The following is a 26573-nucleotide window of genomic DNA, read 5'->3' on the forward strand; positions in this document are numbered from 1 at the left end:
AAGGTCCATCGTATATTTTCTATATTTTTTTGATATATACTCACCATAACTATTTCAAAAACGATTTGTATCGAGCGTACAACATCTTCTTAATATATTACTGTCGAAAACTCACAAAAAAATATTTGTTTGTATCCGAAAATAACGAAAGTCTGGGTTAAACTCGTAAAAACCGATTTCGAGCTATATCTCAAATACAAGAGCTGATGGAGAAAAACCGGGACCGGATTTGAAAATAACTCGCCGATTTCATCTAGAAACAACTGCAACTTCGGTTGAAACAAAAGTCCTGTTGACCAGTGTAATTAATAACTAAAATATTACTTTTACCACAATTTCAATTTGTTAATTCACCCAAATTACTAAAATTAAAATAATACATTATAGTTTAAGTTCTTCTCTGTTTTATATTGTATGCATTGCATTGTATGTTTTTTATGAGTCTCAATAAACTTTAACTTTATAAAGGAAATATTTTTCATTTCAAATTTTCATAAAACAAGAATCCAGCCAGGTCTGACAAATGACGCTACCTGGCAACCCATGGTTTTTCTTGGGTTAGATCATTTCCCCAAAGCTGTCCCCATCAGCAGACCGTCCGATTTCAATCAATCATGGGAAAACTAATTATCCTGCTTTCACAGAGTTCACTAGTCACTGCTTCACAGATCTACACTTCTGATGTTCGAGTAGCAAAGATGACGTTCCGAGACATCACTGCTGCAGCCGCGTGCTATATTCATGCTGGTCGAATACGGAAGTGGGACAACATTTCCCAGCAGAGGTGACGGGATTAGCAAATGAGCGTGATGGGCTTCCTCGAGCCAACCCAGTGACTCCAAATTCTGGGAGCTGGCACTGTAAATTAGCAGATTGGGTGGTGAGCATAAGCGGAACAAGGGGTAAATCATCTGAAGATTTACAACATTGCAACCGGAGTTAATGAATTGTGCACAACGGTTAAGTCATTGTCGAACACTGGAAAGAAGGAAAATATGACGTCATTCCCGTTTCGCAACGTTACACTGACTGATCCGGACAACCGCGCAAGTTATTTAAATCGAGCACACCGAAAGTGACAGGTCGAATGGAAGATCACTGCGTCGCAAAAGATCTCTACATGTTGGGGAGGAACCACCACAATTTGCAATGGATTATATTGAGAATGCCATCACGAACGCTAGATCATCCATCGCTTTGGAACCTGATGAACTCTTCAAAGCAATGTTGAAACAGCTGAATGGGCTGGAAGGCGAGTATCTTGCCGATGTTCATAACCTGTCGCAACCTTCCCACATTGTTTCCGTAGTCTCTAAAATGGTCAGACTGGTCCCGCCATTGAAGGCAAAGGCGATCGTGCATACCGATTTCGCTTTTGTCACCCGTATCAAAGTCACTTGGGGCTTTACTCCTCCACAGCGTCAGAAATAGCTTTCCAGTTGCCGATCATCAGCAAGAGTTCCGTAAGTAGCCCAGCACCACAACAACGTTGTACGCCATCTCCACACATATTACGTCGGTGTCATCCTTAAGTGTTCCATACGACATTTGCCCGTTTTGAGATAATCGCAATTTAAAGGTTTGCGTCGCAACTGCGTGGAACTGACTTAAGAAAATATTTATATTTTTGACATGAATTATTAATTATAGTATGTAGGACGGATATGTAAAAATATAGAGGTATATACATTGAAAAATAAAAGTTATAGAGAATTTTTTAAAAAATAGAATTTTTGTCCATTTGCTCCATATCCACAATTTGTTTTATCCACACTTATGACGCAAATTTGGAATATTGTACACCATATGGAACAAAGTGACAAAAAAAAACCTATCTTTACCTTAATAAATTAAAAACTTCTAAAACGAAAATTGAAGTTCTGATTTTTGAAATACATATATTTTTAAAGACGTAAGTTTTTAAAATATTAATTTCATAACTGAAAAAAAAAATTAAAGCTTTCGCGTCGAAGCGTGGATATTTCGGAAACTAGTGCAAATGGGAGAAAGCCGAAAATTTTTGAAAGGGCATACCGAAAAACCCTAGAAACCACCTGTATCTCAAAAAGTCGAAAATGGTGTATGGGAAACTTAAGCAATTAATCAAGCTGTTTGAGGACATTGGGAAGACTAGGTCGTTTGAACGACCTAGTTCACTAGTGCAATGGACTCCGGTCGTTGGTATGAAAAAATGTTATTTCATAGAAACGAACGTACGAAATAACTCCTACGCAAACAATATTGTATGTACTTAACTAGCTCACTAAATTTAACAACTCTTCAGACTACCCTGCGACCAAGTTTGAAACTTCTGGTATTTTCCCTGATGTCATCTGCGAAAAGTTGAACTCCTATTTGACTGATCTTAATACCTTTTTCCACGCGAAGAATTTGCAAATATCCGTCAGATGGAATAAACAATGCGGTTCTGGGAGAACATCCCCCATCTATCGCTGCTCAGGAGCGTTAGCTGTCTTGACAAACCAGAGAAGTTTTGGCTCAACTACCCTGGGTATTGTGCAGTCAAGTATTGATGATCAACTAACTCCAGTAGCTTTGTGGTTAAAACCCATCGAATAAGCCACATTCATAGAACTGGCGATAAATGTTGGAGGAAATATTACGAAGACAAAATTTTGGCCCTAATTGGCTGATTCGTTCGAGTTAACGTGAGCTCCATCCACCACTACACATGGTTTGTGCTTTCGGGCCATTTTCTTAAGAAGTGCGGACTTGAACTTGTACCGTCGTAATGGGGACAGCGAACACAAGTTGTTACAACAAAAATCAAGGAGATTCTGGAGCAGGTCCTTAACTGAACATTTTCGAAATTTTTTGTGGAAGGTACCCGAAGTAGTAGACCGATAGAGTCCATTTTGGAATCTCATCTATGTCTGGTGAACATTTCAGTATGTGCAGAGTATGGACCTAATCGGTTACTCCCTTCAAGAGTACCGTCGGTGGCATAAAGTATAAAAACAGCCGGATAAACGTATCATACGCCGCTACAAAAACAATAACCAATTAGTCTTCTTATTAAAGATATGCTACTGATCTTACTTAAAATTCCACAAGGTCATTCATAGAAGACAAGAATGACTTCTAATAGAAAAGACTATTGGGGCTTCTATGAGATGATCATTTGGAATTTTAGCAGAGCTTCGCCTAGAAAATGTACAACCAATTGGCCCAAAAATGTTTCCGATATGCACTTTCTGATCAGAATAAGTATTAAAGTATTTAAAGCGTAATCTTTTATTTATTTTAACGTACATGTTCTCTCATAGTTATAACATGCATAAATTTGACAAATTTAATATTCAAATCTCTAGAATTAAGGAGAAATAAAAATTATGAATTTAATTAAATGCAGAACAGGTTGTTGGCGGGAGTCGGAGTGGACATTTTCACGACTCCGACTAGGAAACCCTGGCGCAGACCACTTCTAAACAAGTTGTGAGATCACTACCAATAACTATACATACATACATATATCCAAAAATTCAATTACGTATGATCGATATTAACTAGTTTTTGTACCATTACTTATTCGCCTGGTTTACCTTAAATATGAAAATCAAAATAGAACGAAAGTACTTTCGGCCTTTCCAAAGGGAATATAATTTACAAAAATAAGATCCACACGAAATCGAATTTCTAAAAAATAAAAAAAAAATTAATTTCATTATTATTAATAGATTTTTGTCGGTTTTATTAACATGTCGAATTAGTCTTATTTAGTGTTTGTTATTCAAGTTCAAAATGTAACGACTACTGTCAGATGTTTCATTATAAAATAATAATCTGGCAGCATTGCATTCAACGTCTTTTCATGTGTGCCTCTTTTTCATTCTCTTTACAGTTATCAAAGAAATGAGGGCTGACATTTTCATACAAAATGCCGGCCGGCTTTCTATTTTCCCAGGTGAGTTAATGCTCAACACATTAAGAGTATTAATTTTATACCTATTACTGCAAGTATTATTTTATATTTAAATAATATAATTAAACCATGAATACTCTATATTAAATCTGTACTACTATTAATATTTACAATTGTTTAAATGTTTGCTTTGTTTGTACTTGCGCACAAGATGCATACAATTTGCATTTAATTCTCAAACATGTTTTATCTCTACTCTCTTTCGTATTACCAGAGAGTAGTTCATAACTCACAGCAAGTGGTTTTGTTGTTATTTGACATGTGTTTTGGTTTGAGATGAACGATAAAAACCTAAAACCCACTAAACGAACCACCCAAGAGATTTGTAAGGATAACACAAATAATGAGGAAACACAACCAGTCGGGTAAGTGAGCATGTGTTTGTTTTTGTAATACGGGGTGGGTGGTAATGGTGTTAAATCTCACCACTCTTGTGCCTCAGCCACTGCAATGTTTATAAATGTTGGCTGCTGTCCGTAGTGAAGAGTGATTCTTGTTGTAGAAATGAAAACAAAACGGCTGCTGCTGCCGCCACCGTTGGTCCATTACACAAGTTTACAGCGATTATGAAAGGTTTGGAATAAAGTGGCTGTAGTTAAAATGTTGTTCTCTGGAAATTAATACAGCCAATAAAAAAATCATATATAAAATAAAAAGTAGAGAAGATTCAGTCAGATTTGCCGACTGTTAGCCAATGACAGTAAAAAAGGCAATTTCGTAGGTGAAAAAGGTATTTTTGGAAGTTTCTAATTTGCGTTTTTATATAAAAAAGACAAAACCTACTACTTCTTATACGTTCCAAGAAACGTGACTCAAAGTGAAAAGACGCAAAGCGAATTCAGATTTTCTATGGAAAACCATGTAAAGTTTGCAGATAGGTTCCAGGGCAAAAACGCTATTTTTTATGGGTACAATTTTTGGTGGATAAATTACTTGAACAACTAGGAACCCTAAATGCCAAATTATAACTATTTTGGCCAGAAAATGTGGCTGAAGCAGTCAAAATTCCTGAAATGGGGCGTTACCGTTATATGAGGGCTATAACAAAACGTGGACCTATGTTCATCAATTTTGGTGGAAAAGTTTCTATATCACTGGCAACACTAAATGTCAAATTATAGCTTATTCGGTCTGAAAATTTAACTTAATAAGTCAAAATACCTGAAATTAGACAATACCGTTATATAGGACTATATTAAAACGTGGACCGATGTAGCTAAAATGTTGTGAACGATAACTCTCGAATATGAGCTACATCGGTCCACTCTTTCGGGTACCTCCCACACAAAAAATGGGTAAAGTGAAGTTTATAAGCTTCGTTTTGAATTTTTTTCAGCAGGTTGTCATTGAGACTCCCTTTACGACGGTACAATTTATTAACTCTGTGAGATAATGACCTAAAAGCTCCAAGAAACCCTAACGGCACCAACTAAAATGGCAAATCTGCAAGATTGGTTTCGCAGGGAGATTCTGATTGGTCCAAACTTTGCACATAGTATAATTTAATTAAGTCATGTACCAGGTCGGAATATGGACTATATTGGTCCCGTCCTTCGGGTACCTCCTACACAAAATTTAAGGAAAAGTGCACCTTAATAGCTCGTCTCTGATCGTTTTGAATTTTCTTGCAAAACGTTCTTACGAAAAAAGCCTGCGGGCACCAACTAAACTGGGTAGAACGTAGGATAACCCTCGAAGGGAGATACCGATCTTGTCCAAACGTTGTATATCGTTTTATTTCCTACATCCTCGAATTATGTCCGACTATTGACTACATAATACCATTCTTTCGGGTACCTCCCACACAAAGTTTGAAAAGAATGCAGTTTAAGAATTCGTCTGTTCGTTTTTAAATTGTTGGTAACGTGTTCTGTATACGGCCCTAGTTAAGATGGTACAATTTTTTCAGAAGCAAATCCACAATTCTTGAGTAATTGGCCCAAAAACTCAAAAACCCCTATATGTAGATGTCAAAAGTATTGTGTTTGATTCTTTTCTTTTGGTCCGAGACTGAGGGTATATTTCAGTCGGCACATCTGATTGACACTTTCGTACTTGTTCTGCTTAATGTGGCTCTGGGTTGTAACCAAAAGGCTACTGGAGTTAGTTGAGTAAGTTTGACAAGACAGTTAAAAAGGTGCAGTATGTAGTGCATGTGGGTAGATGTTTTGCACGGTGCCATCAATCTTTGTCCTGTAGGAATTTAGACGACTGAACTATCCCAAGCATAGTTGAGCCAAAACTACTCTGGTTTGTCGTAGCAGATGACGTTCCTCAGCTGCGATAATTAGGGATGTTCTCCAAAGACCCCATTCACACGATTGTTGTTTATGGCATTTGCGCCTGCTGATGTAGTGGTTCTCTCTTATAACGTTGTACATCTCTTTCTATATAAATCATGAAGTTTCTTCCTGCTTAGGATGGCTCTCACAATAACAACCGAGCCAGTACTGCAAGGAGAACATACCGTTATGTTGCTGTAGTGGAAGAGTTTTTGTCTCCTCATGTAGACGGTCTACTGAAGACATGAGGAGGCACCCTGTTGCGTATTGCCCTTATATTCGCTGACCACACTAGCGCCACATAGCTTAACACAGACCCTCGGGGTTTTTCCTCACCCCAATTGCTGTCGGTTAGGGACATGCGGTCCATGTTCCTACATCTCAGCTTGTCACAAATAGCTGTGGCATGCTCGGACAAAGTGAACATACTATGGAATGTTACCCCTAGAATCTTGGTATAGTTAGTGGTATGATTTCTGCTACCATCGACCATGATTGTCAACTCAGTGTTCACCTTCACAAAACACCCGTGCTTCGGCCAGCGGTTGCCACCTCAATATACATATGTTGGTATTGTTTCGATGGAAATGTCGAAACAATCCTTGCACAGATTTTAACTGCTGCGAACATTTTTTACTATTGCGTGGTAGGTACCCGAAGGAGTGGACCGATATAGTCCATATATTGGAACCTGATCTATGTCCGGAGGAAATGGTACGATGTGTATGGGTTGGACCAATGACAGTCACTTCGATGTCGATAAATATCGTGATCTCCAAGCACTAGTTGATTCCGAATAGCCCTTAAAAGATACTTAAGCGAAATTTATATCTTTTGTGTGATAGGTACCCGGAAGAATGGACCATTATTGTCCATATTCAAACCTGATCTATGCCTGGAAGAAATGGTACGATATCCCAGCCAGCATTTTTTGAAAATTGTAATCAAATTCGAGTCTTTTTTGATCCGACTGCACAATTAAAAAGCTGGAATATGAGCTCATTTTCTGATCATAAATGACTCCTTTGTCGGGAGGAAAACGTAACCTCAGGCGACTCTTCTAAACAAATCACAAATGAGTCTTCCTCTGCATTAGTTTCGAGTCATTTTTGACCAATTTCTGATGGAATATTAAGTATTTTTCGAGTCGTATTTCAATCATTTATTGGTGATTTGTTGATTAATGTGGGGCTCTTTTTCGAGTCTTTTTTGAGTCATGTTTGTAATCATTTATGAGTCTTTAGGGAGTCATTTATGAGTCATTTTATTAGACGAAATAAATTAAAAGAAATTTCTTTTTATTCTTTTTTTTTGTTTCTTTCCTTTGTTTTGTTGTCTTTTCTGCTTTGTTATGTCTTTTAATTATCCTTTATGTTGCGCGGTGGTTAGTATACTGCTTCTTCATTTCACTTGGCAAAACCTGAACATGTGTTGTGTTTGTCTATACCTTTAATATTATACGTTACATTTATATCAAAGTTTTGTAGAAAGTGTATATGAGAATTATTTACAGCCAAACAAAAATAAAACAAAACAATCAGTTTTTAATCACCTATCTGTTCAAAATATGATCAGATGATACATAATTATAATCACTTTACAAACACCTGCATGACCCTTTTTTGATTAAGCATTTTTCAATCTTCCAGATGATTAATATGTGACAATAAATAAAAAAAATGGTCACATTTTAAACACATCAATGATTTATTTCTGATTGCTACACATTTGTTGTTGTATTATAAATTGAAGTTTTTTTAATCATTACAGGGAGTCACATTCGAGTCCCTTTCTGATCATACAAGCGACTTAATCAGTTTTTGATCACCAAAAGGACTCTAAAAAGACTCCGCAATGTGATTTTTGAAAAAACAGTCTTCCAAATGCTAGTTGGGATGCAAGGGTTTTGATAATTATGTCGATGTCGATAATTATGGTGCCCTCCAGACTTTTTAGTTGATCCCGAACAGTCCTTAAGCTGCACTTAATCGAAATTTTTAAACTTTTGTGAGGAAGGTTGGGGGATACGCAAGTCGACTTTCGAATTGCCGAATTTTTAGGCGTCCACTCTCCTATCAGTCTGCCCGACAGCATTTGTGATAGTATGTGTAAATTTTCGAAAAATTGAGAATGTATGTGTGAGTTTTTCAAGACTGATGAAAATCAAAATAGTTTTGATTCCTAAATGAACACCTATCAGCCTGGGTGAATTGTGTTTATTTTCAAATTATCAATTACAATTTTCAAAAACAAATAATAATGTTTGTGAAGGAACAAAGAAAAATGTTAAATTAATGCATTTTTGGGGGAAATTTTCAAGATTTCGAGAATTGACTAAAGACTTGGCTACACACTTGTCATGCACACACATACAAAACGGGTTCATTGACCCGACAGCATGACTGATAGGTAAGTGGAGGCCTTTTGTTTTGTAACGTTTAAAAAACGAAGTAGACTTTTGGTTATAGTAAAAATTGAAAAGTCGACTTTTCATGGTCGAATTTCGATAATCCTACCCTTAATTTTAAAGCGCCCCATACATTATCAAATTGGCTTGTCAATACTTGTAATTGTATGTGTAAATTTTTCAAAATCTGAGAATGTGTGTGTGAGTTTGAAATGCTTGATGAAAATCAAAATCGATTTGATTTTCAAAATGAACCCCAGTCAATCCGATGAATATGGTTTATTTTCAAAATTGTCAAAAAACAATTTTGAAAAATAGAAAATTCTGTTTGTGAAGGAATAACAAAAATATTAAATTCGTTGATTTTTTGAGGGAAAAAAATGAAGATTGAAAGCTGATTGAATGTGTAGCTACACAATTATCCAGCACACACGGACAGAAAGAATTCATCGACTGGACAAGCCAATTTGATAGTGTATGGGGAGCTTTATATGATCAATCGATTAATGTCGACTTTAACCACAAACGATAGATCGACTTTTCAGTTGAACATAAAATTCGGACGATGGAAAAGTTGACTATTGACTTCGATTACGTATCCCTAGATGAAGGTGTTTCTTGGAACTTGATGTTCCTTTGAACAAATTTTTGCGATTTTCAACGTTTCGACCAAATCGGGTACTCATTTCGTAATTTTTCGTGTGCATTTGTCATTGTTCGAGATCTGAACGATAACTATCTGGCCTAACAATGAAAACGGGAATATTTACCATCAAAAATAGCCTTATTGTTTTCTTATATGCGTATAAATCCGAATTTTCATGCGCTCAAAGCAATTGTTTAATCCCTTTTTCCACTCCGATTTAGTCACCTCCAAAACATGGTTTTTGAACGCTTTTATAACATCTTCTGGCTAAAAAAATCGTTTTTGAACGCTTTTACAGCATCTTCTGGCTACGAAAATCGTTGACCACGCCTTTTTTTCTTGATATGCTGGAATCAAATAAGGTCATTGGCTCCCCAGCTAGGGCAGTACGGCGGATAACCACGTTTTGTCCCGTCAAACAGGCACTGGTTTTAATCGATGTGTAAGAGCTCGCATTATATTGATGCAGAAGGTTCGTCTTCTCTTGTTCGTTTTTCCAATTTCTCAGGAGACCTCGGGCAAACAAATTGTAGTGTAGCACTCAGAATTACCCGACCCACATTTCTCAAGCCGTTTAGTCGCCACACGGTCAGTTTTGCCGAAGAAAAAGGCGACCATTTGCTTCGAAGTGCTTCTTACATTAACAACTTTCGTTGAATTTGGCTCGTTTTCGAAGGTCTAAACGGTCGATACCTGTTTTGTTTCGGGCTCCTAAGCATAGATCCAAAATTTGTCGTCTATAACGATCTTATAAACGTCGTTTGAAGCACCACGATCGATTTTATTCACAATTTCTTTGCACCAATCCACAAGAGCTTTTGCTGGACCTAACGAGAAAAATTCATTTTTGCGGCCAGGTGTTCATGCAATATCAAATGTTAGTTGGGGAAAGAAATGCCCAAGGATGCCTTTATCTCACCGTATATAACATGACGATCTTGCATTATCCATTGATGAACGGCTTAATTTTTTCTAGCACAACGGCCGATTTTGGACGACCCTCACAACCTTCGTTTCGTGGCTAGTGTCGGCCACGATTGAATTCATTAAAGCAGTTTTTCATAGTACTATAGGATGGCCCTTTATCAACATACAAATATTTAATTTAATCGGTGCACTCTAGCCTTAATCGGACTTAAATATTCACAAGTGATTATTTCGAGTCACTGTCCTGTCCTGAGTACGTATAGGCATGGTAGAACAAAGAAGATAAAGTAAATACTACAACAAATACAACTCAACAACAACCACATAGAAATTTATTTTTGTTTGTAACGCTAGTGTCAAAAGAATATGTAAACAAAATAAGGAAATGTCTATAAATTATTTGAAGTTAAAAAAGGGGTCGCTAAAAATTCGTTGAAAAAGGAGAAGCTGTTTCTATCTTTTGTTTTTGTAATCAAAAAGCACATATTTATTAGGACTTTATTTTTTTCAAACTTAACAAAATACCACACATTTTAACAAATGTTGTACCGCCTCTATAAGCTGTGTTTTAGTGTGCGGCAAGTCGCGTGGACTTGGAGGAGGTTAAATGTCATTGCTATGAAAATGTCTTCATTGGAAATAGTTTTTTTTCTTATGAATATATTTTTTCTTCAAAAATATATATCCCTAATATACATCGAACAGAGAAATAAATATAACAAATGTCGTATGGAATTTGACACTAACATTACAGCCCACATCAGTCAGCTGGGTATTGCTGTTACCTTTTATTGTTCTACCATGACGTATAGGCAGAAAACTGTCAAGCTGTCCAAAAAAATGCATATGGCGCCTGGTAACAGCCGGTGTTGCCTAGGCCAGATAGTTTTCGTGCAGCCCAACAGGGTTTTATCTCAGGAAGTATTGAAGAAAATAACGATTTTTAAAGAGGACCCATTGAGTAAAATAAAGGTGTATATTTTAAAGATTTTTAGAAAGACCCATTGAGGGCAATAAACCTGGATTTTTAAAGATTTTTGAAAGGATCCACTGAGGACAATAAACGTGCATTTTCTAAGGATGTTTAGGAGCGGCGACAATCCTGCTGCTGAAGGAACAAAATACTAATCCAAGACATGTCCTTCAACTGCACTTTTGAATTGTAGTGTAGAAGAAGGTGTCTACCATACAAATATTACGATGTGCAAAAGTTTAACTCAAATTTGTTAACTTTATCCTGAGGATGTAAAATTTTAAAAATCCTGTAAACCTGTGTTCCTTTAAAAGAGAAAGGATGTTACTATTGCTGCAGCATCAGCTGAAATGCTCACTGTCTCTATGTATGTGTGTGTGTTGTGGCAGCCACACTTTTACACCTCCGTATCCGTATCTACATATGCGAATGCGGAGCAAAACTAAAGATGGCGCCAAATCTAATGTTACAAGCTATGCACTGTTGGAATTGAATACAAAGGCAACAAACCAACCAGCCAGCCAACAACAAAACCAACACAATAACAAAAACAAAGAAGCAACAAAACATTAGCAGAAAGGATAAAATAGTTATGGCACCGCTGGCAAAAGCTCAGTTATTATTGAACTGTCGGCAACGAAACATCATCAGCAACAGCATCTGCTGGAAATTAAAGAAATGTAAGAATAAATTCACCTCACGGCTAAGTGGACGGAAGGAAGGAAGAAAACAAGTGGCAAATGGAGATGACATTTAAACATTATTATTGTTAAAATAAAAATAGACGAGGAAATAAAATCTAATTGAAGAACTCTAGCAGTTTTGAGTGCTAAGCAAATAGAAATGAATTACTCTATTCCGAACTTCCCCCATTATTTTTGTGCTTCGAAATAAATGCGTGTATTTAAATATTTCAACGTTTATGGAAATCATTGTATTGTTTTATAAATTAATATCGCGCTACGCGTTTAACAAGCCAGCCCCCATTTAAAGTGTTTGTGTTCGTTTGTGTGTGCCTGACACATTAATTCACCTAAAGTGCCGCAATTATTTAATTTAATACGATTTACAAGCTGTTTAGTTTAAATCAAACCTCATCATATCATCACCATCATCATAATCTGAGTTATTACCGCCATCCATCGTTTACCGTTATTTAGAGTGCCAGTGATGTGCCCACACAAACACGTCACAACATCACATTGTCACTTCATTCAAAACAAACCGCACAACACACAGCCAGCCAACAGTCAATGAAAACCAAAATCATATGGCCTGCTTTTTTTTTTTGTTCAATTGTCCGCTTGTTACGGTTCTCCGTGAGCCAGTGAGTGTCGTGGGTGTGTGAGTGAATGCGTTTTCAGTGATAATCAAGGGACTCCCATCATCGTGGTAGTCGTAAACAGATTTCACGTCAGTGTGCAAAACCACCGACTGAAATTCTTTTTTTTTTTTTTTTGCAAGTGCGTGCCGTCTCTCCAATATTTTGTCTGCTGTTTTTTCGAACAGCTGTTTCAGTGTTGTGTAAACAGTCAGTGGGTCAACATACCATACACGGTCGGTCGGTTAACCATTCACAAGAAAAGCCAAAGTCAAAATATTTGTCATTGTTCCGACATCAACAGCAAAATATCATCATCTTCAACACAAAAAAAAAATACAAAAAAACGACGAAACGTGTTTAAGCACCTAAATTCTCTTTGGCTGCTTATACGATTTTTACACTTCATCCCACCACTGCCGCCAAGCCAATACCAACATCGGTAGTGTTTTTTTTACTTACATATTCATACAAGTTTTACGTAATTTTATTCATTCCACCAACAACAACAACTACAACAACACCTAAAAGAAATCTCGTGATAATAACACAAAAAATCCATAAATTGATTTTTTCATACTCTCTTTTCCAATTTGACGGTTGAGGTTTCCATTTTTTTGAAAAGCATAATGCACGTGTAGAATTTTTCTCTCATTACGGTTTTAGTTTGAACCAGCATTCTTTTTCGGTATTTCTTTTTCCATTTTACACCGGCAAAGGTTCCAACGTAAATAATAAAAAAAATTTGCTTTATTTATTAACGTTTTTACAAGAAATAACTGTGATTTATTTAGTGTTAACGTGTTTGAACGTAATTCGCAGTTTTTTCCGTATTGTTTTTTTTTTCTTCTTCGTTTTTGGAATAACATTTTGTGACTTTAATTTCAATTTTTCCTTTTTTTGTTCTTAAATTTCAAACTCCAGTTAAAGTGACTTTATTTACAAAGTGCGACATAGAATAAAGTGTGTGCGTGTATATGTGAACAGCTGTAGCAAGCAGACAAAAAAAGCCTTTTTATTCTTGGCACCATCATCATCAGCATACCGAAGGTTTTTGAACTTTTCTTTGAACAGTGGGTAAGTTTCGAACAAAATGATAAATATATAAAGAATTAAAGGATAATCACTTTCAGAATATTATATGTACATAGTGATTTTAAAGTGAATATTTCATATAGTATTATGCGACAATATTCTCTCGCATTTGTGTTAGTATTTTACCACTCCAGCTATGCTCTAAGCTTTTAAACTAACGGGGGTATATTAACTTTAATACGATTAAAAATAGTTTAGACGTGTTGGCACGAAATCCGTTTCAAATATTTTGGGGTCGACTTAGACCTATCTGTCCGTCTGTCTGATGTTGTGCGATTCGGTCCAAATTGTGTACAGTGTAATATTTTTTCCAAATTTATTTAAGTCCATATCCGACCCCGTTTTGGTATAGCTTTTACATTACGGTAGTTTTTCGATTTTAAATTTTTTGAATATTTCAATATATTTTCAAAGTTCCATATTTATTCGGACAAAAAATTTTTTTCAAAAAACCTTATTATGACCTCAGCATTTATGCTAACGAGGGTATAACCCTTCATACGGGCAAAATGTGCCTCATCGAAATAATGTTTTTGGATAAAATTCGTTTCAGGCAATTTGGAGGCGATTTAGCCATGTCCGTCCGTCTGTCTGTCTGGCCAGAGCCATTCATAGATGAGGTTCCAATATGGACTCAATCGGTCCACCCCTCCGGGTACCCCCCCCCCCCACAAAATTTCGGAAAAATGCAGTTAGGATCTGCTGTCGAATCGCTTTGATTTTTTTGTAACAACTTGTATTCGCTGGCCCCATTACGGCGGCACAAGTTTCAGAAAAGTGTAAAAAACCCCCTATGGCACCATATGTAATGACTGGAGGGCTCGAACCGAATACTGCGTTCGTTCACACTTTAGATATCGTAATATTTTTTCGAATATTAGATGAAATGAAAGGTGGAAGGAGTGGACCTTCCGGTACCTCCCCCACAAAAATTCGAAAATATTCGCTAAAATGGTACTCTAAATATTGTCGAAACTCAGTTTAAAAAATGCCCTAACTATCGACATCCCCGCAAATTTTAGCGCTTTAATCCTATTCATATTGTTTTGAAAACCCCGCTAAATACGCAAGTTTTTTTTTTTTTTTGAAAAAAGTATTTCAATCCTCACAGGCTGAGGGTATATCTCTGTCGGCAATGTCGACTGATACTTTTTTACTTGTTTTATTTGAGTTGTACTGACGATGCACTTAAATGGCCTGTATTAATGATGGCATTCAGAGCAAAGACACTAAGCTATTCCAATTTTAATATTTTGAATTTTACTAGGCAAAAGCTTATGCACGGGGGTAGTGGTGTAGGGTATCACATAGTCGGCGCCGATCCGACTATAGCCTTGGCTCACTCGTTTAACATAAATATAGCCACAGCTTCCACGCAAATTAACTTTTAAGTCTAATATTTTTTGCAAAGTCTAAAAATATTTCATTTTATCCAAAAGCCATATTTACATTTGGAGATTTTCCTTGCGGAATAACCATATCAGTTTGTTGTTGGTACATATGTTTCTATTACTCCTAACATGTTTGGTACTGAAAATGACCTATATCGGTGCACGTTTTAATATAGCATCCTTAGAACGGTAGAACAATTTTAAAACCCTTAAATTACACATAAACGAACATGTTAAATTTTTGCTAGTGGTGTATATTAAGGTGGGGCGATTTGTGTGGAAGGAAAAAACCTTAATGGGCCCTTCGCGTTTCTGATTCCTGGGATAAAAATGAGCAAAAAAGTCCACTGGACCATATATATACGGTGAAAATCGAGCATCCCGATTTTGATTTTATGTTTTTTATTGACGTTTTTTGGATATTTTGGCATATAACAGCCAAACCATTGAGATTTAAAAAAAAAAAAACTTATAGTCAAAATCGGGAGGCTCGATTTTCATCGTAGAGATATGGTCCAGTAGACTTTTTTGCTCAGTTCATATACCTTATATATACCTTAAGAAGTTGTCCTCTTTCCCGACAGAGGTATAAATTTAATACAGATATCAGAAGTTTAAAAAAGTATTCCTTGCATAACACAAACAAATATAAAAACACCTCTATAGGAGGATGTGTGTGTCTGTATCAAAGACATCAATTTGTAGTTTCAGAATTTGCATAGTTTTGACTCCTGTTTATAAATCTCGATTTTACACTTCCTTTTTCTATTTGTATGCCCTCTCATGGTGCGCCTTAACTAATTTTAAATGAAAGATGCTTACACCTAAGAAGTTTTTGCGGATTCTGAAACTACAATGTTCATAGATGAGAAAAATAAAAAAATCGCAGGAGGGTTTTTAAATGAATCGCGGTCAAAGTTCACATTTTTAGGTGTATTTTAAGTTCTCACGAGTTTGCTTGGAAACTGCAAGTCCTTTCGAAATGTGATTAAAGAAAATGTTGTAGTTGTGAAAATTCTCTGCAAGAATGACCTTAATGATATTTTCGTAGGCTTCACCGTTTTCGAGATATAGAAATTCAAATTGGGACTATGCAATTTTTGAGATATCGCGGTCAAAGTTCACATTTTTAGGGGGTTTTTAGGATTTCACGATTTTGCTTGAAAACTGCAAGTCCCTTTGAAATGGGATTAAAGAAAATGTTGTAGTAGTAAAAATTTTCTGCAAGAATGACCTTAATGATATTTTCGTAGGCTTCACCGTTTTTGAGATATAGCCAACTTTTCAATTTTCAATTTTAATCTTTTCTACAAAAACTAATGAACTGATTTTCCCGCTATTTTCAGGGAATGTACAGGAATGGAAATAGGATGCATATTTTCTTGAATTTCGAAGGGGGCGGGGTACTTCCCTTTGCCATGTTTAAAAGAAACGCCATATCTTTATGAGTAAAAATCAAATGACGTCATAACCCAACATAGGATTTTATGGAAAGAAAATTTTACCACGCCCACTTTTATAATTTTCAATTTAATTTTTTTTCTGCAAAAACTACTGAACCGATTTTTCTGAAATTGTTAGGGAATGTACAGGGAAGGCCTCCGAAAACAGGCTACATATTTTATTGAATTCCAGAGGGGCGGTGTAACTCCCTTATGTGATAGTTAAAAAAACGCTCTGTTTGCAAAAACTACTCATGCATCGGTTTAAAAAATTACGTATTAATCTACAATCTAGCTACTTCTTCGGGGCCTAAAGACACGGCCACGTCTGTCTTTTAAATATCTTATATCTCCAATACTACTGAACCGATTTCCATCAAATTTGCAGTAAAAGCTCAATGTTTGCCGTTGTTATGTATATGTTATGAATTTCGGAGGAGGTACCCCTTCCCCACGCCTTTCTTTTAAACGCAATATGTATAAGCCAAACTTATTATTATATTGGTTTCAGCATATATTTTGGGAGGCACTTTTTCAAATACGTTACATCTTGAAATCTGATGACCACGCCCACTCTTTCCAATGATTTATTTTTCCAAAACTAAATGTTCAGGAATGTCCCGTGACCCAACATGCTATATATTTGTAGACGAATTTCGGTGACCTATTTTTATAGTCGCTAAATGTATTTACTAAACTTATGAGTGCATCGGTTTGCAAATTAATTTTCGAGACAACGGTGGTTGCGCCCCGATCAAGAAAAACGATATATTGACAAATTTCCTTAAATGGTGATGTTTAACCGTCCATCAGCCATGAAGAACTGAAACATATAAGTCTCAATAAGCGGGAGAATTCGGCTTTACCATTCTGTTAACTTTTATAATTAGATCGCTTGAGGATAAAGACAGAGGAAATGGTCGATAATAAATCCTAAACAGCATAAATTGGAGCAAAAATCCGACAAAGCCCGTAAGTGAAAAGAAAGGTTACGCACAAAAATCCTCCTCAGTTTGACAATGGACCGAAGAAGTGAACTAAGATATACCTATTTTTGAATTGTCAAGCATAAAGTTCATAAAACGTTGTCATTAAAACTCATCACGACGTGCCAGCAACGCGGGTCTGCTAGTGTATAAACATAAATGCCAACAAATCGCTCTTTTATAATTTCTCTTACCGTATTCTCATTGTGCTTCCCCATTTAAAGCCAAAACTAAGTAAAACAAATTCATTACAGAACTTTTTACTTTTCCAATTTTCCCTTTTTATACCCTCAGCATTTATGCTAACGAGGATATATGAAGAAAAGACAAAATTTTTTAGTTTTCCATAAAAAAAAATTAAAATTTTTTTTAGCTACATGAAAGATTTTTGGTACACAGATTGGGAAAAATCCCATTCTTAAATCTGTTCGAGATACTAATTTTGGTTGTTGCGCGCAAAAGTTATGGCGGTTTCAATTCTGATAAAAAGAAAAAAATCTTCTAATCATTACATTGAGAAACTCTCTTAATTAGGGGCTCCCTACATACTATATGTTTACTGAGGTCCCATAACTTTAGTGAAAAAGTTTTAAATTTTCGCGGAAATTAGGAAAGCATTCAAAACAATTGGTAGTTTACAACTTGTTATAATAAAATTCAAGCTGTTTATGCATCTGAAAAATATATAAAAAATATGTACGTAATCTAAACATCGCGAAGATTCAAATGAAACCAAAACTATACAAATTTATTATAGCAAAAAACAAAAAATATATTGAGGAAATTTATAAAATTTTTGTAAGAGAAAATATTTATTAAAATTTATTTTGTGAGTTAGGTGAACAAAATTTAAGAAAAATAGGTCGGAGTTTTTCTTCTATTTTAGTTAAATTTCACGCAATAAATCACATTTTTTATTCTAATCACTTCTCGAAAACACGCTAACATCTAGCAGAATATATGGATATCTTTCAAATAAATGTTGGGTTCCTTTAAATGGGGTATAATCTTGAAATAAAATTGTATCGGGTAATGTTCATTTTGAAATGCGTGTGAATCGCGAAATCCTCAAAATCACTTCATGCGCATGCGGTTTACCAATACAGCGAATTCTTCTCTTTTAATTTGTACACATTTGCCAGGATTTACTTTGGCCGCTAAGATGTAGCATCGTCTGCAGTTTAGTGTGCAACAAACTGTATAACACTTATATTTTGCACAAAGTGCATACACTTTTTCTGCGCATCCGATTTCACTATCAACCGTGAAAAAATACATCGATCTAAACATATTTCAATAAAATCCATCAAGAACCGTGGATGTAGCATCACACAGTATTTTTTGGATAAATCGGATACAGCTCCCATGCCACTAAATTTTTCAAACCGCTGTTTTCGCACAAACGTGAGTGATGATTCACTTTCTTCATTGAAATGGAAACGATCCACATAAAACGCGAATTAGTCAGCGATATTTTGAAAAACATTTTTCGCAAATTTTTAAATTTTTGCAGTAGCCATTTCCACCGTTCTAGTAGATGGATTTTTATGATCTGTAATTCATATGATCCGGATCGTCGAAAAACTAAAATATCGCGGGGTACCAGCACTCTCAAAACGATATTGTAAATAATGTACCCAAAAAATAGGTTATTTAGAAAAAATATCGCTCTAAATTTTGGCTTTTGGCAGTAGATTACTCTGCTGCTGTGTGGGCTACATACTTAATATACATATCAGATTATGCGAAATAGCGAGTTCTTTAATCCTATAATTGGTTTTTCGAAATATCCGAATGCGCGTCCCAGTTACATAAAAAATACAAAAAACACCTGAAATCCGGCTTCAAAATGTCAGCATCCATATAAGGTGGATGCAGTGTAAATTTTGGAAAGTGATACCTTAGAAGTGTAATCTTCATTTTGTGTTCTCCTACTTTTACTTTGGACAGATGTCCGTCATTTGAATGGTTTAATCAGAAATCGAATAGCAATGTAAAAAACCTGTTTAGCTTCAACGTGTTTTTACCTATGTTTTTTCCTTTACGCGGTCGTAACTGCCACGTAAATTAAATTTTTTTGCTAAATTTTTGAGCTTTGTACAAAAACATCTAAATTAATCCAGCAATAGTCATAGTTACTGGTAAACTACAATAGTTCGCGCATTATAATAGTGCAAACCTTGGCTTCATGGAAACTAAAAAATTTTGACTTTTCCTCATATACACTTTCATACGGGCAAAATGTGCCTCATCGAAATAATGGTTTTAGACCTCAAGTATGTTTGGACGAAATGTGTTTCAGACAATTTGGAGTCGATTGAGCAATGTCCGTCCGTCTGTCTGCTGGCTGGAGCGCACGATAACTCTCGAACGAATGAACCGATTCAGTTCAAATTTTGGCTTTCGTAATATTTTGCCCAAACTTAGTTTAAGTGCGAAGATGGGTTATATCAGTCCACTCCTTCCGGTACCTCCCCACAAAGTTCGAAAATGTTCAGAAAATTTGTGCGCACGATAACTCTTGAAGGAAATAACCGATTTTGTCCATACTTTGCACATCATGCACCAGACTTAAATGAGGTTCCAATATGGACTCAATCGGTCCACTCCTTTGGGTACCTCCCATACAAAATTTCGGAAAAGTTAAGTTTAGGACCTACTCTCGAATCGCTTTGATTTTTGTTGTAACAACTTGCATTCACTGTCCCCTATACGACGGTACATGTTTCATCAGGGGCAAGTCCATACTTCCTGAGAAAATCGGTCCACTCTTTCTGGTACCTCCCTCACAAAAGTTCTAAGCTTTTCTCTAAAATGGTGTGCACGGTAACTCTCGAAGGTAGTAACCGAGTTGGTCCATACTGCGAACATCATAATATTTCTACGAGCGATAAATTAGGTTCGAATATGGACTATATATGGTACCTCCCACACAAAAAAAAAACGCAATTTGTATTGGTTGTCCCATTAGGGCTTTGAGGGTTCTAGCAACATTTGTTGATAAAAATAAATAAATAAAATAGCACTGCTCCTTATCTTGTCTCCGGTCGCAGTATGGAGAGATATGAGACTGATTTTTTTTAGTTATGACAATTATTAAATCCATCGGAATACAATAAATCACAACCTATCCATTTATCATTGCATGCTGCCTATGATATTATGCGAAACACTGAAATTCCCTTCATTGAAATTCTTATACTTCCATAATATTTTCATAATTTTTAACACATCCTTATAATGACTCTTGTGCGTATGAGCAATATTTCAAACAAATCAATTCATATTTATCATACAACAACGTAAATCTCTACATCTGTGAAAAATTTAAATCTTCTATATTAGTTTAAACATCTCTCCAACCCACTGTTCTAAAACATTCCAATAATTTTCTCTGTTTTTGGCTTTAAGCCATGAGCACATAAAATAAAAGTTGAACGATTTGGGAAATGAGAGAAAATAAAAACCTAAGAAAACAATGGTAAACTATTGACGGTGAAAATTCATGACTGACTGATTCTATTTTTATCCATGCTCGAACCACCACCAATGTTAATTCCAGCATTTTATTTTCATTTGCCGCCAAAAAACTGCAGAAACAGCAAAAACAACAATCAAATCATAACCTCCATGTCCGCCATGACAACTGACACGGCACCGTAGCTGGCTGGCACTCACTGTTGTCTGCTACTTGACTCACATTCAGACAAACGTACAAAAATGTACGTTCATACATATATTTTGTTTCCTTCCCTGAAACCCATTCTCCGCCGTCAAGGGTCTTCTTTCCTTCGTTCTTCACCCTCTCTGTTAATAAAATGCCATGTGTTGGTAAGCATTGTTGTTGTTCTCAACTACCTTCATAACTAAGCTGAGCGCCTGTTATGCGAATGCCTGCTTCCTTCTGACGCTTGGCAAAAAACATTTCCGTTTCCGTTTTCTCTCTCTGAACTTAGTAGGCTTTTAGTAATTTTCTTCTTCTTTTGTTTGCTGTGGCAATTGCTGGTACTTTGTATTCATGATTTTGTTTTATTTTTTGTTTTAGTTGGCTGTCAGGAGGTCCTGCCCCCAGCCAGGTAAAGATGACGACTTTAGTTTCGCTTAAATGCAAATGAAAATAAGAAGAAAAATCATTGGTAATGAAAGCAAAAGTGAAAAATGCAAAATAGAGCAAAACAAATGCTAAAGAAATAAAAAAAATCACAAAACAAGCCAAGCAAATGTCAATGACTTAAATTGCTTCGACAGGAAAGTATGTCTAATCCTTCGGAGACTTCAATTATTTATTTTCTCGGAGGCAAGGAAATTGTCCTTAATTTATTTAAAAAGATTTTGCTGGCACTCTGGGAAAGAGTCGGTCAACAGAATTGGCAAAGTGTGTGTTTGCTTTGTTGAATGGCTGTGGCTTGTGTGTGGGTGTGTTTGTGTATTTGTGGGAAATTATCGATTTTTTTTTGCTTTAAATTGTTTTTTTATTCTCTTCGGTCTATGAAAAGAAGCTATCTATAAAAAGATGTGTAAACATTGTCGTAAAAGTGTTAGTGGCAAAACAAAGGATGTAGGAGACTTGATTGTGAAGGTGGGGGGAGACACTGATGGTTTCTTAAATTTAATTTCTTTATTTACATTTGGATAAATACAAAATTTTAGAGATTTATTCAGTGCATGCATATTGGAAATGTGTGTTTAAACATTTTACTAAAATAGTATTGTAGTAGACGCCCAAATGCTTACTTACTTAGCTGGCTCATTACAGAACATTTGTTCCATAGACCGAACTAAGAAAAGATCTCCAATTCTCTCTGTTTTTCGCTTCGCTTTTCGGAATACCGCGCCTTTTCATTTCTTCATCCACTTGTATGCTCCATCGAAGCTTAGGCCTGCCGATTCTTCTTGCACCGTCATGTGGCATGTATTCATACGCCTTTTTAGCGGGTTCACCATCGCTCATTCTTATGATATGACCTAGCCAACGCAATCGTTGCATCTCGATACTTTGAACTATATTCATGTCTTTGTATAGCTGATATAGCTCGTGGTTCATACAACGTCGATATTCACCGTCATCGCAAATCGGCCCGCAGATCTTTCGAAGAATTTTTCTCTCAAACACGACAAGCACTGCCATGTTTGCTTGCGCAAGTACCCAGGCTTCGGAGCCATACATCAGCACGGGTAGTATCAGTGTTTTGTAAAGCGTTATTTTTGTTTGACGAGTTGTGGCTTTGTTTTTAAGTGCTTACTTAAGCCAAAGTAGCATCTGTTGGCCAATACAATTCTTCTTTTCTGATGTCGTTTGTTGTGTTTACGGCGGTGCCGAGGTATACGAAGCCTTTTACTACCTCAAAATTATAGGAACTAACTTCAACAGTTGGTCCGATCTCAATGGACGCATTGCGCGTCGACACCATCAGCTTGGTCTTCTCGCCGTTTACCGTCAGACCCACTTTAGCAGATTCTCCTTCGGCCTTCATAAAGGTATCGGTTACTTCTTTTACTGATCGTCCCATGATGTCTATATCATCAGCATAAGCAAGTAGCATGTGGCTATTGGTTTAGATTGTGCCACTTCTTTTGATGTTTGCCTCTCGTATAACCTCTTCTAGCAGGATGTTGAAAAGATCACACGAAAGGCTGTCTCCTTGCCTGAAACCTCTTTTGGTACAAAACTCTTCGGAGAGGTTCTTTCCTATTTTAACTGAAGATCTTGTGTCAGTTAGAGTCATTTTACAAAGCCGAATGAGCTTTGCGGGGATACCAAATTCAGACATGGCTTGGAATACCTTTGAACGTGGCGGGCTGTCGAAGGCTGCTTTATAAAAGGTGGTATGTGTCGATCTGCATCTCTTGGGTCTTCTGCAGGATTTGGTGCAGTGTAAATATCTGGTCAATGGTGGACTTGCCAGGTCTAAAACCCCATTGGTATGGTCCAATTATTTCGTTGACCATGGGTTTTAGTCATTCGCAAAATATCCCTGACACTATCTTGTAGGTGATAGGGAGAAGACTTATGCCCCTGTAGTTGGAACATACATTGCTATCTCCTTTCTTATGGAGTGGAAACAGGATGCTCAGGTTCCAATCGTCGGGTACGCGTTCTTCCTGCCAGATGGAGCTGACTAGCTGATGCATACACCTTATCAGCGTGTCGCAGCTCGCCTGGTAGGCCATCAGCTCCTGCTGCCTTATTATTCTTCAGTCGGTTTATTACTGTCTTTACCTCATCTTGGCCGGGTGGTATACGTTCAATACCACCTTCTGCGATTGGATCTGTAGTATCTTCGTCGATTTCGCTACTATTGGATACCAAGACGTTTCTCCTCTCTCCGATACCTCTCTCGTGCGCTACGCATTGCTACTGATTGTAAAGTAGCCCTATATGACGTATTTTTCTCTTCGGTGGCAGCACGACAGTCCTGATCATACCATGGATTCCTTGGTTGAGGTCTCTGGTATCCAAGTATTGATTTTGCGGCTGTTTGCATGGAGTGGGCAATACTTTGCCATTGCGCTGAAATGTTATCGGGATGAGGAGTGCTTCAATTAAGCAATTGGGCTAGTTGAGTGGAATATGATGTGGCTATCTGTTCTGATTGCAGCTTACCGATGTCTAACTTTCGTGTTGTGTCTGTTCGTACTTTGTTTGATACGTTTAAGCGGGTGCGTACCTTTGCTGCAACAAGGTAGTGGTCCGAATCAATGTTTGCGTCTCAGAACGATCGTACATCCAACACGCTCGATGAATGTCTTCCATCTATCACAACGTGATCAATTTGATTTCTTGTTTTCTGATCTGGAGACAGCCAGGTGCACTTATGAATATCGAGATGATTAAATCTGGTACTGCTAACTACCATGTTTTTTGCAGCTGCAAAGTCTATCAGCCTCATACCATTGTCAGATGTTTCACTGTGGAGACTGAATTTCCCGACTGTTGGGCCAAAGATATTCTCCTTTCCAGTTTTGGCATTAAAATCGCCTAGAATGATTTTAATGTCATGGGCAGGGACACGGTCATATGTTTCTTCTAAGCACTCGTAAAATATATCTTTGGTCTGTTCGTCCTTTTCTTCAGTGGGAGCATGAGCGCAAACAAGCTGATGTTGAAGAATTTAACTTTTATTCGAATTGCAGCATGTCTTTCATTCACTGGGGTGAAGCTTGATACCAGATGTTTTAGCCTCCGACTAACTACGAATCCGCAACCAAACTCATGCTTTACGTCATGGCAGCTATAATACAGTGCGTCACCTTTAGGTGTTGTTGTGACGCCTTTCCCAATCCATCGTATTTCCTGTATGGCAGTAATATCGGCCTTGTACTTTTCAAGTACTCTATAAAGAGTGCGAACATTCCAAGTGCAGATTCGCAGATCATGGTCCTTAAAACGTTTGCGGGGGTCGTCAACTTTTGAGGGATTTGTTTTTCTCTTCTTTCGTTTTTTCATAGTAGGCTGTTTTATTCTAGGGGAGGGTTACTAACCCGACGCCCAAACCCAAGTTTTTTAACGTTCTTATGGATGAACGCGCGGCACATGTTAGCTCACTACCTTTAACGGGTGTTAAAGGCAGTTCCCCAGGTGACACCACGGGGAGGTCAGTGTCCACTTGAGATGAAAGAGGGACCAAGATAAATCCTGGGCTTTGCCATGTTAAAGCCAATCAGGACCGTTCCTTGTTATCTTCCATCCCCTACGTCACCCATTGCATTTCTGCTACAGAGGGTATATACACTTTCGTCACGATCAGAAACGTGTCTCCTTGAAATATTGATTTCAGACCCCACATATGTTAAGACCAACTGCCCTTCAGGCAATCTGGAGCCAATCTAGCCATGTTCGCCCATTCGTCTGTCCGGTTGGCTGTGTCAACCAACTCTTGGGGGAGTAACCGACATCGTACATAGTAATATTTCTTCCAAATGTAGATCAAGATCGAATATACAGCATATTGGTCCACTTCTACGGGTACCTCCCCCAGAAAAGTTTAAAATTTTGATTGTGTAGAGTTTAGGGACTGTTTAGGAATTTTTACCGAAAGTAGTCCTTGTGGTGGTCCTGATTACTATAAACCAATTTTTCGTGAGCAAATTTAACTTACTGAGATATCGCACCAAACGCAGCAACAAATCCTACTGTAATAAACCGAAAAGGCTGGTGGACATGATAACCATCGAAAGGAATAACTGACATTAGTCCTGACTTTGCACATTGTAACATTTTTCTCAAGCATAAACCAAGTTTGAAGATTTGGAAACTTTCTTTGAGTATCTTTCCATGAAAGGCTCAAAAATTTATCTTAAATACAGTTTGGTGGTTTTTTGAGGGGAGTTTTGAAAAATTTATTGAAGGTCCTTGGGGTACAGTATAAAATGATATAATGCTTCTTGTGGGTAAGTCCATGCCTCCTAACAAAATGACATGGAAACTCAAAAAATTCTACCGGGACCCACTAAAATATCTGGCCGTCACGATAACTACAGTATTGGAGTAACGGATTCATTACCAAATTTTGTACAGCCTAATATTTCTTCGTTATGTTCGAAAGTTGATCCTACCTAATTCACGCATATTTATATTCTTACAAGTAGCTAATTAATCACTGGCAAAATCTTTCCCATATCAGTACAAAAACAACATTTAAAAAAGTTAACATTTGACAAGGGTCTCACATCTCATTTGCATATAAACACATATGTATGTACGTTCTTAATATGAATATGTAATTTACAAACTGGCATCTTTGTTTGTATTTTAACAAATATCTTTAGACCATTCTGTTTGGATATTTTTCTTTAATATGAAATTGAAGCGTTAAAAAGCCAAGGGCAATTTAATATTAATGCAAAACAAAATAACAAACAGTGATTATGCGAGAGAAATAAAATAAGTATATTTGGCAATAATTATCTATCGCCCAAAAGGTACAAAGTTATTTTACAAAACATACAAACATTTTTAACAGCGATGTTCGTTTACTTTGCCCCATTAATTTCGAATACCGTGCTATTAGTAATCATCTTCAATTTGTTTTTTTACCATCAGCTTTTAGGCTAACGAGGGAATACATGAATCTAGGGTCGATTTACGTCTGTCTGGCTGCATGGAGCTCACTATAACTCTTGAAGGGATCATCGACTTGTTAAAGGCCACTTCTCGAAT

At 36.8% G+C, this 26573-nt stretch overlaps 1 protein-coding gene across 4 annotated transcripts in view; it reads left to right on the plus strand.

Moving 5' to 3' along the window:
* The first annotated feature begins 11792 nt into the window (after positions 1-11792).
* Positions 11793-26573, plus strand: part of HisT (Histamine transporter) — a 223202-nt gene continuing 208421 nt past the window's right edge. The window contains exons 1-2 of one of the 4 annotated variants that reach the window (XM_073991479.1): positions 11793-11858; positions 13424-13576. The gene's annotated coding sequence lies outside the window, so the exon portion shown is untranslated. Of the gene's footprint in view, positions 11859-12366; positions 12942-13423; positions 13577-26573 lie in introns of those variants that run through there. The other 3 variants (XM_073991478.1, XM_073991481.1, XM_073991480.1) reach the window with 3 other exon arrangements.

This window comes from Musca autumnalis, unplaced genomic scaffold (assembly GCF_047663935.1).
Source record: "Musca autumnalis isolate F117 unplaced genomic scaffold, ASM4766393v1 scaffold_5, whole genome shotgun sequence".
Taxonomy (NCBI): domain Eukaryota; kingdom Metazoa; phylum Arthropoda; class Insecta; order Diptera; family Muscidae; genus Musca; species Musca autumnalis.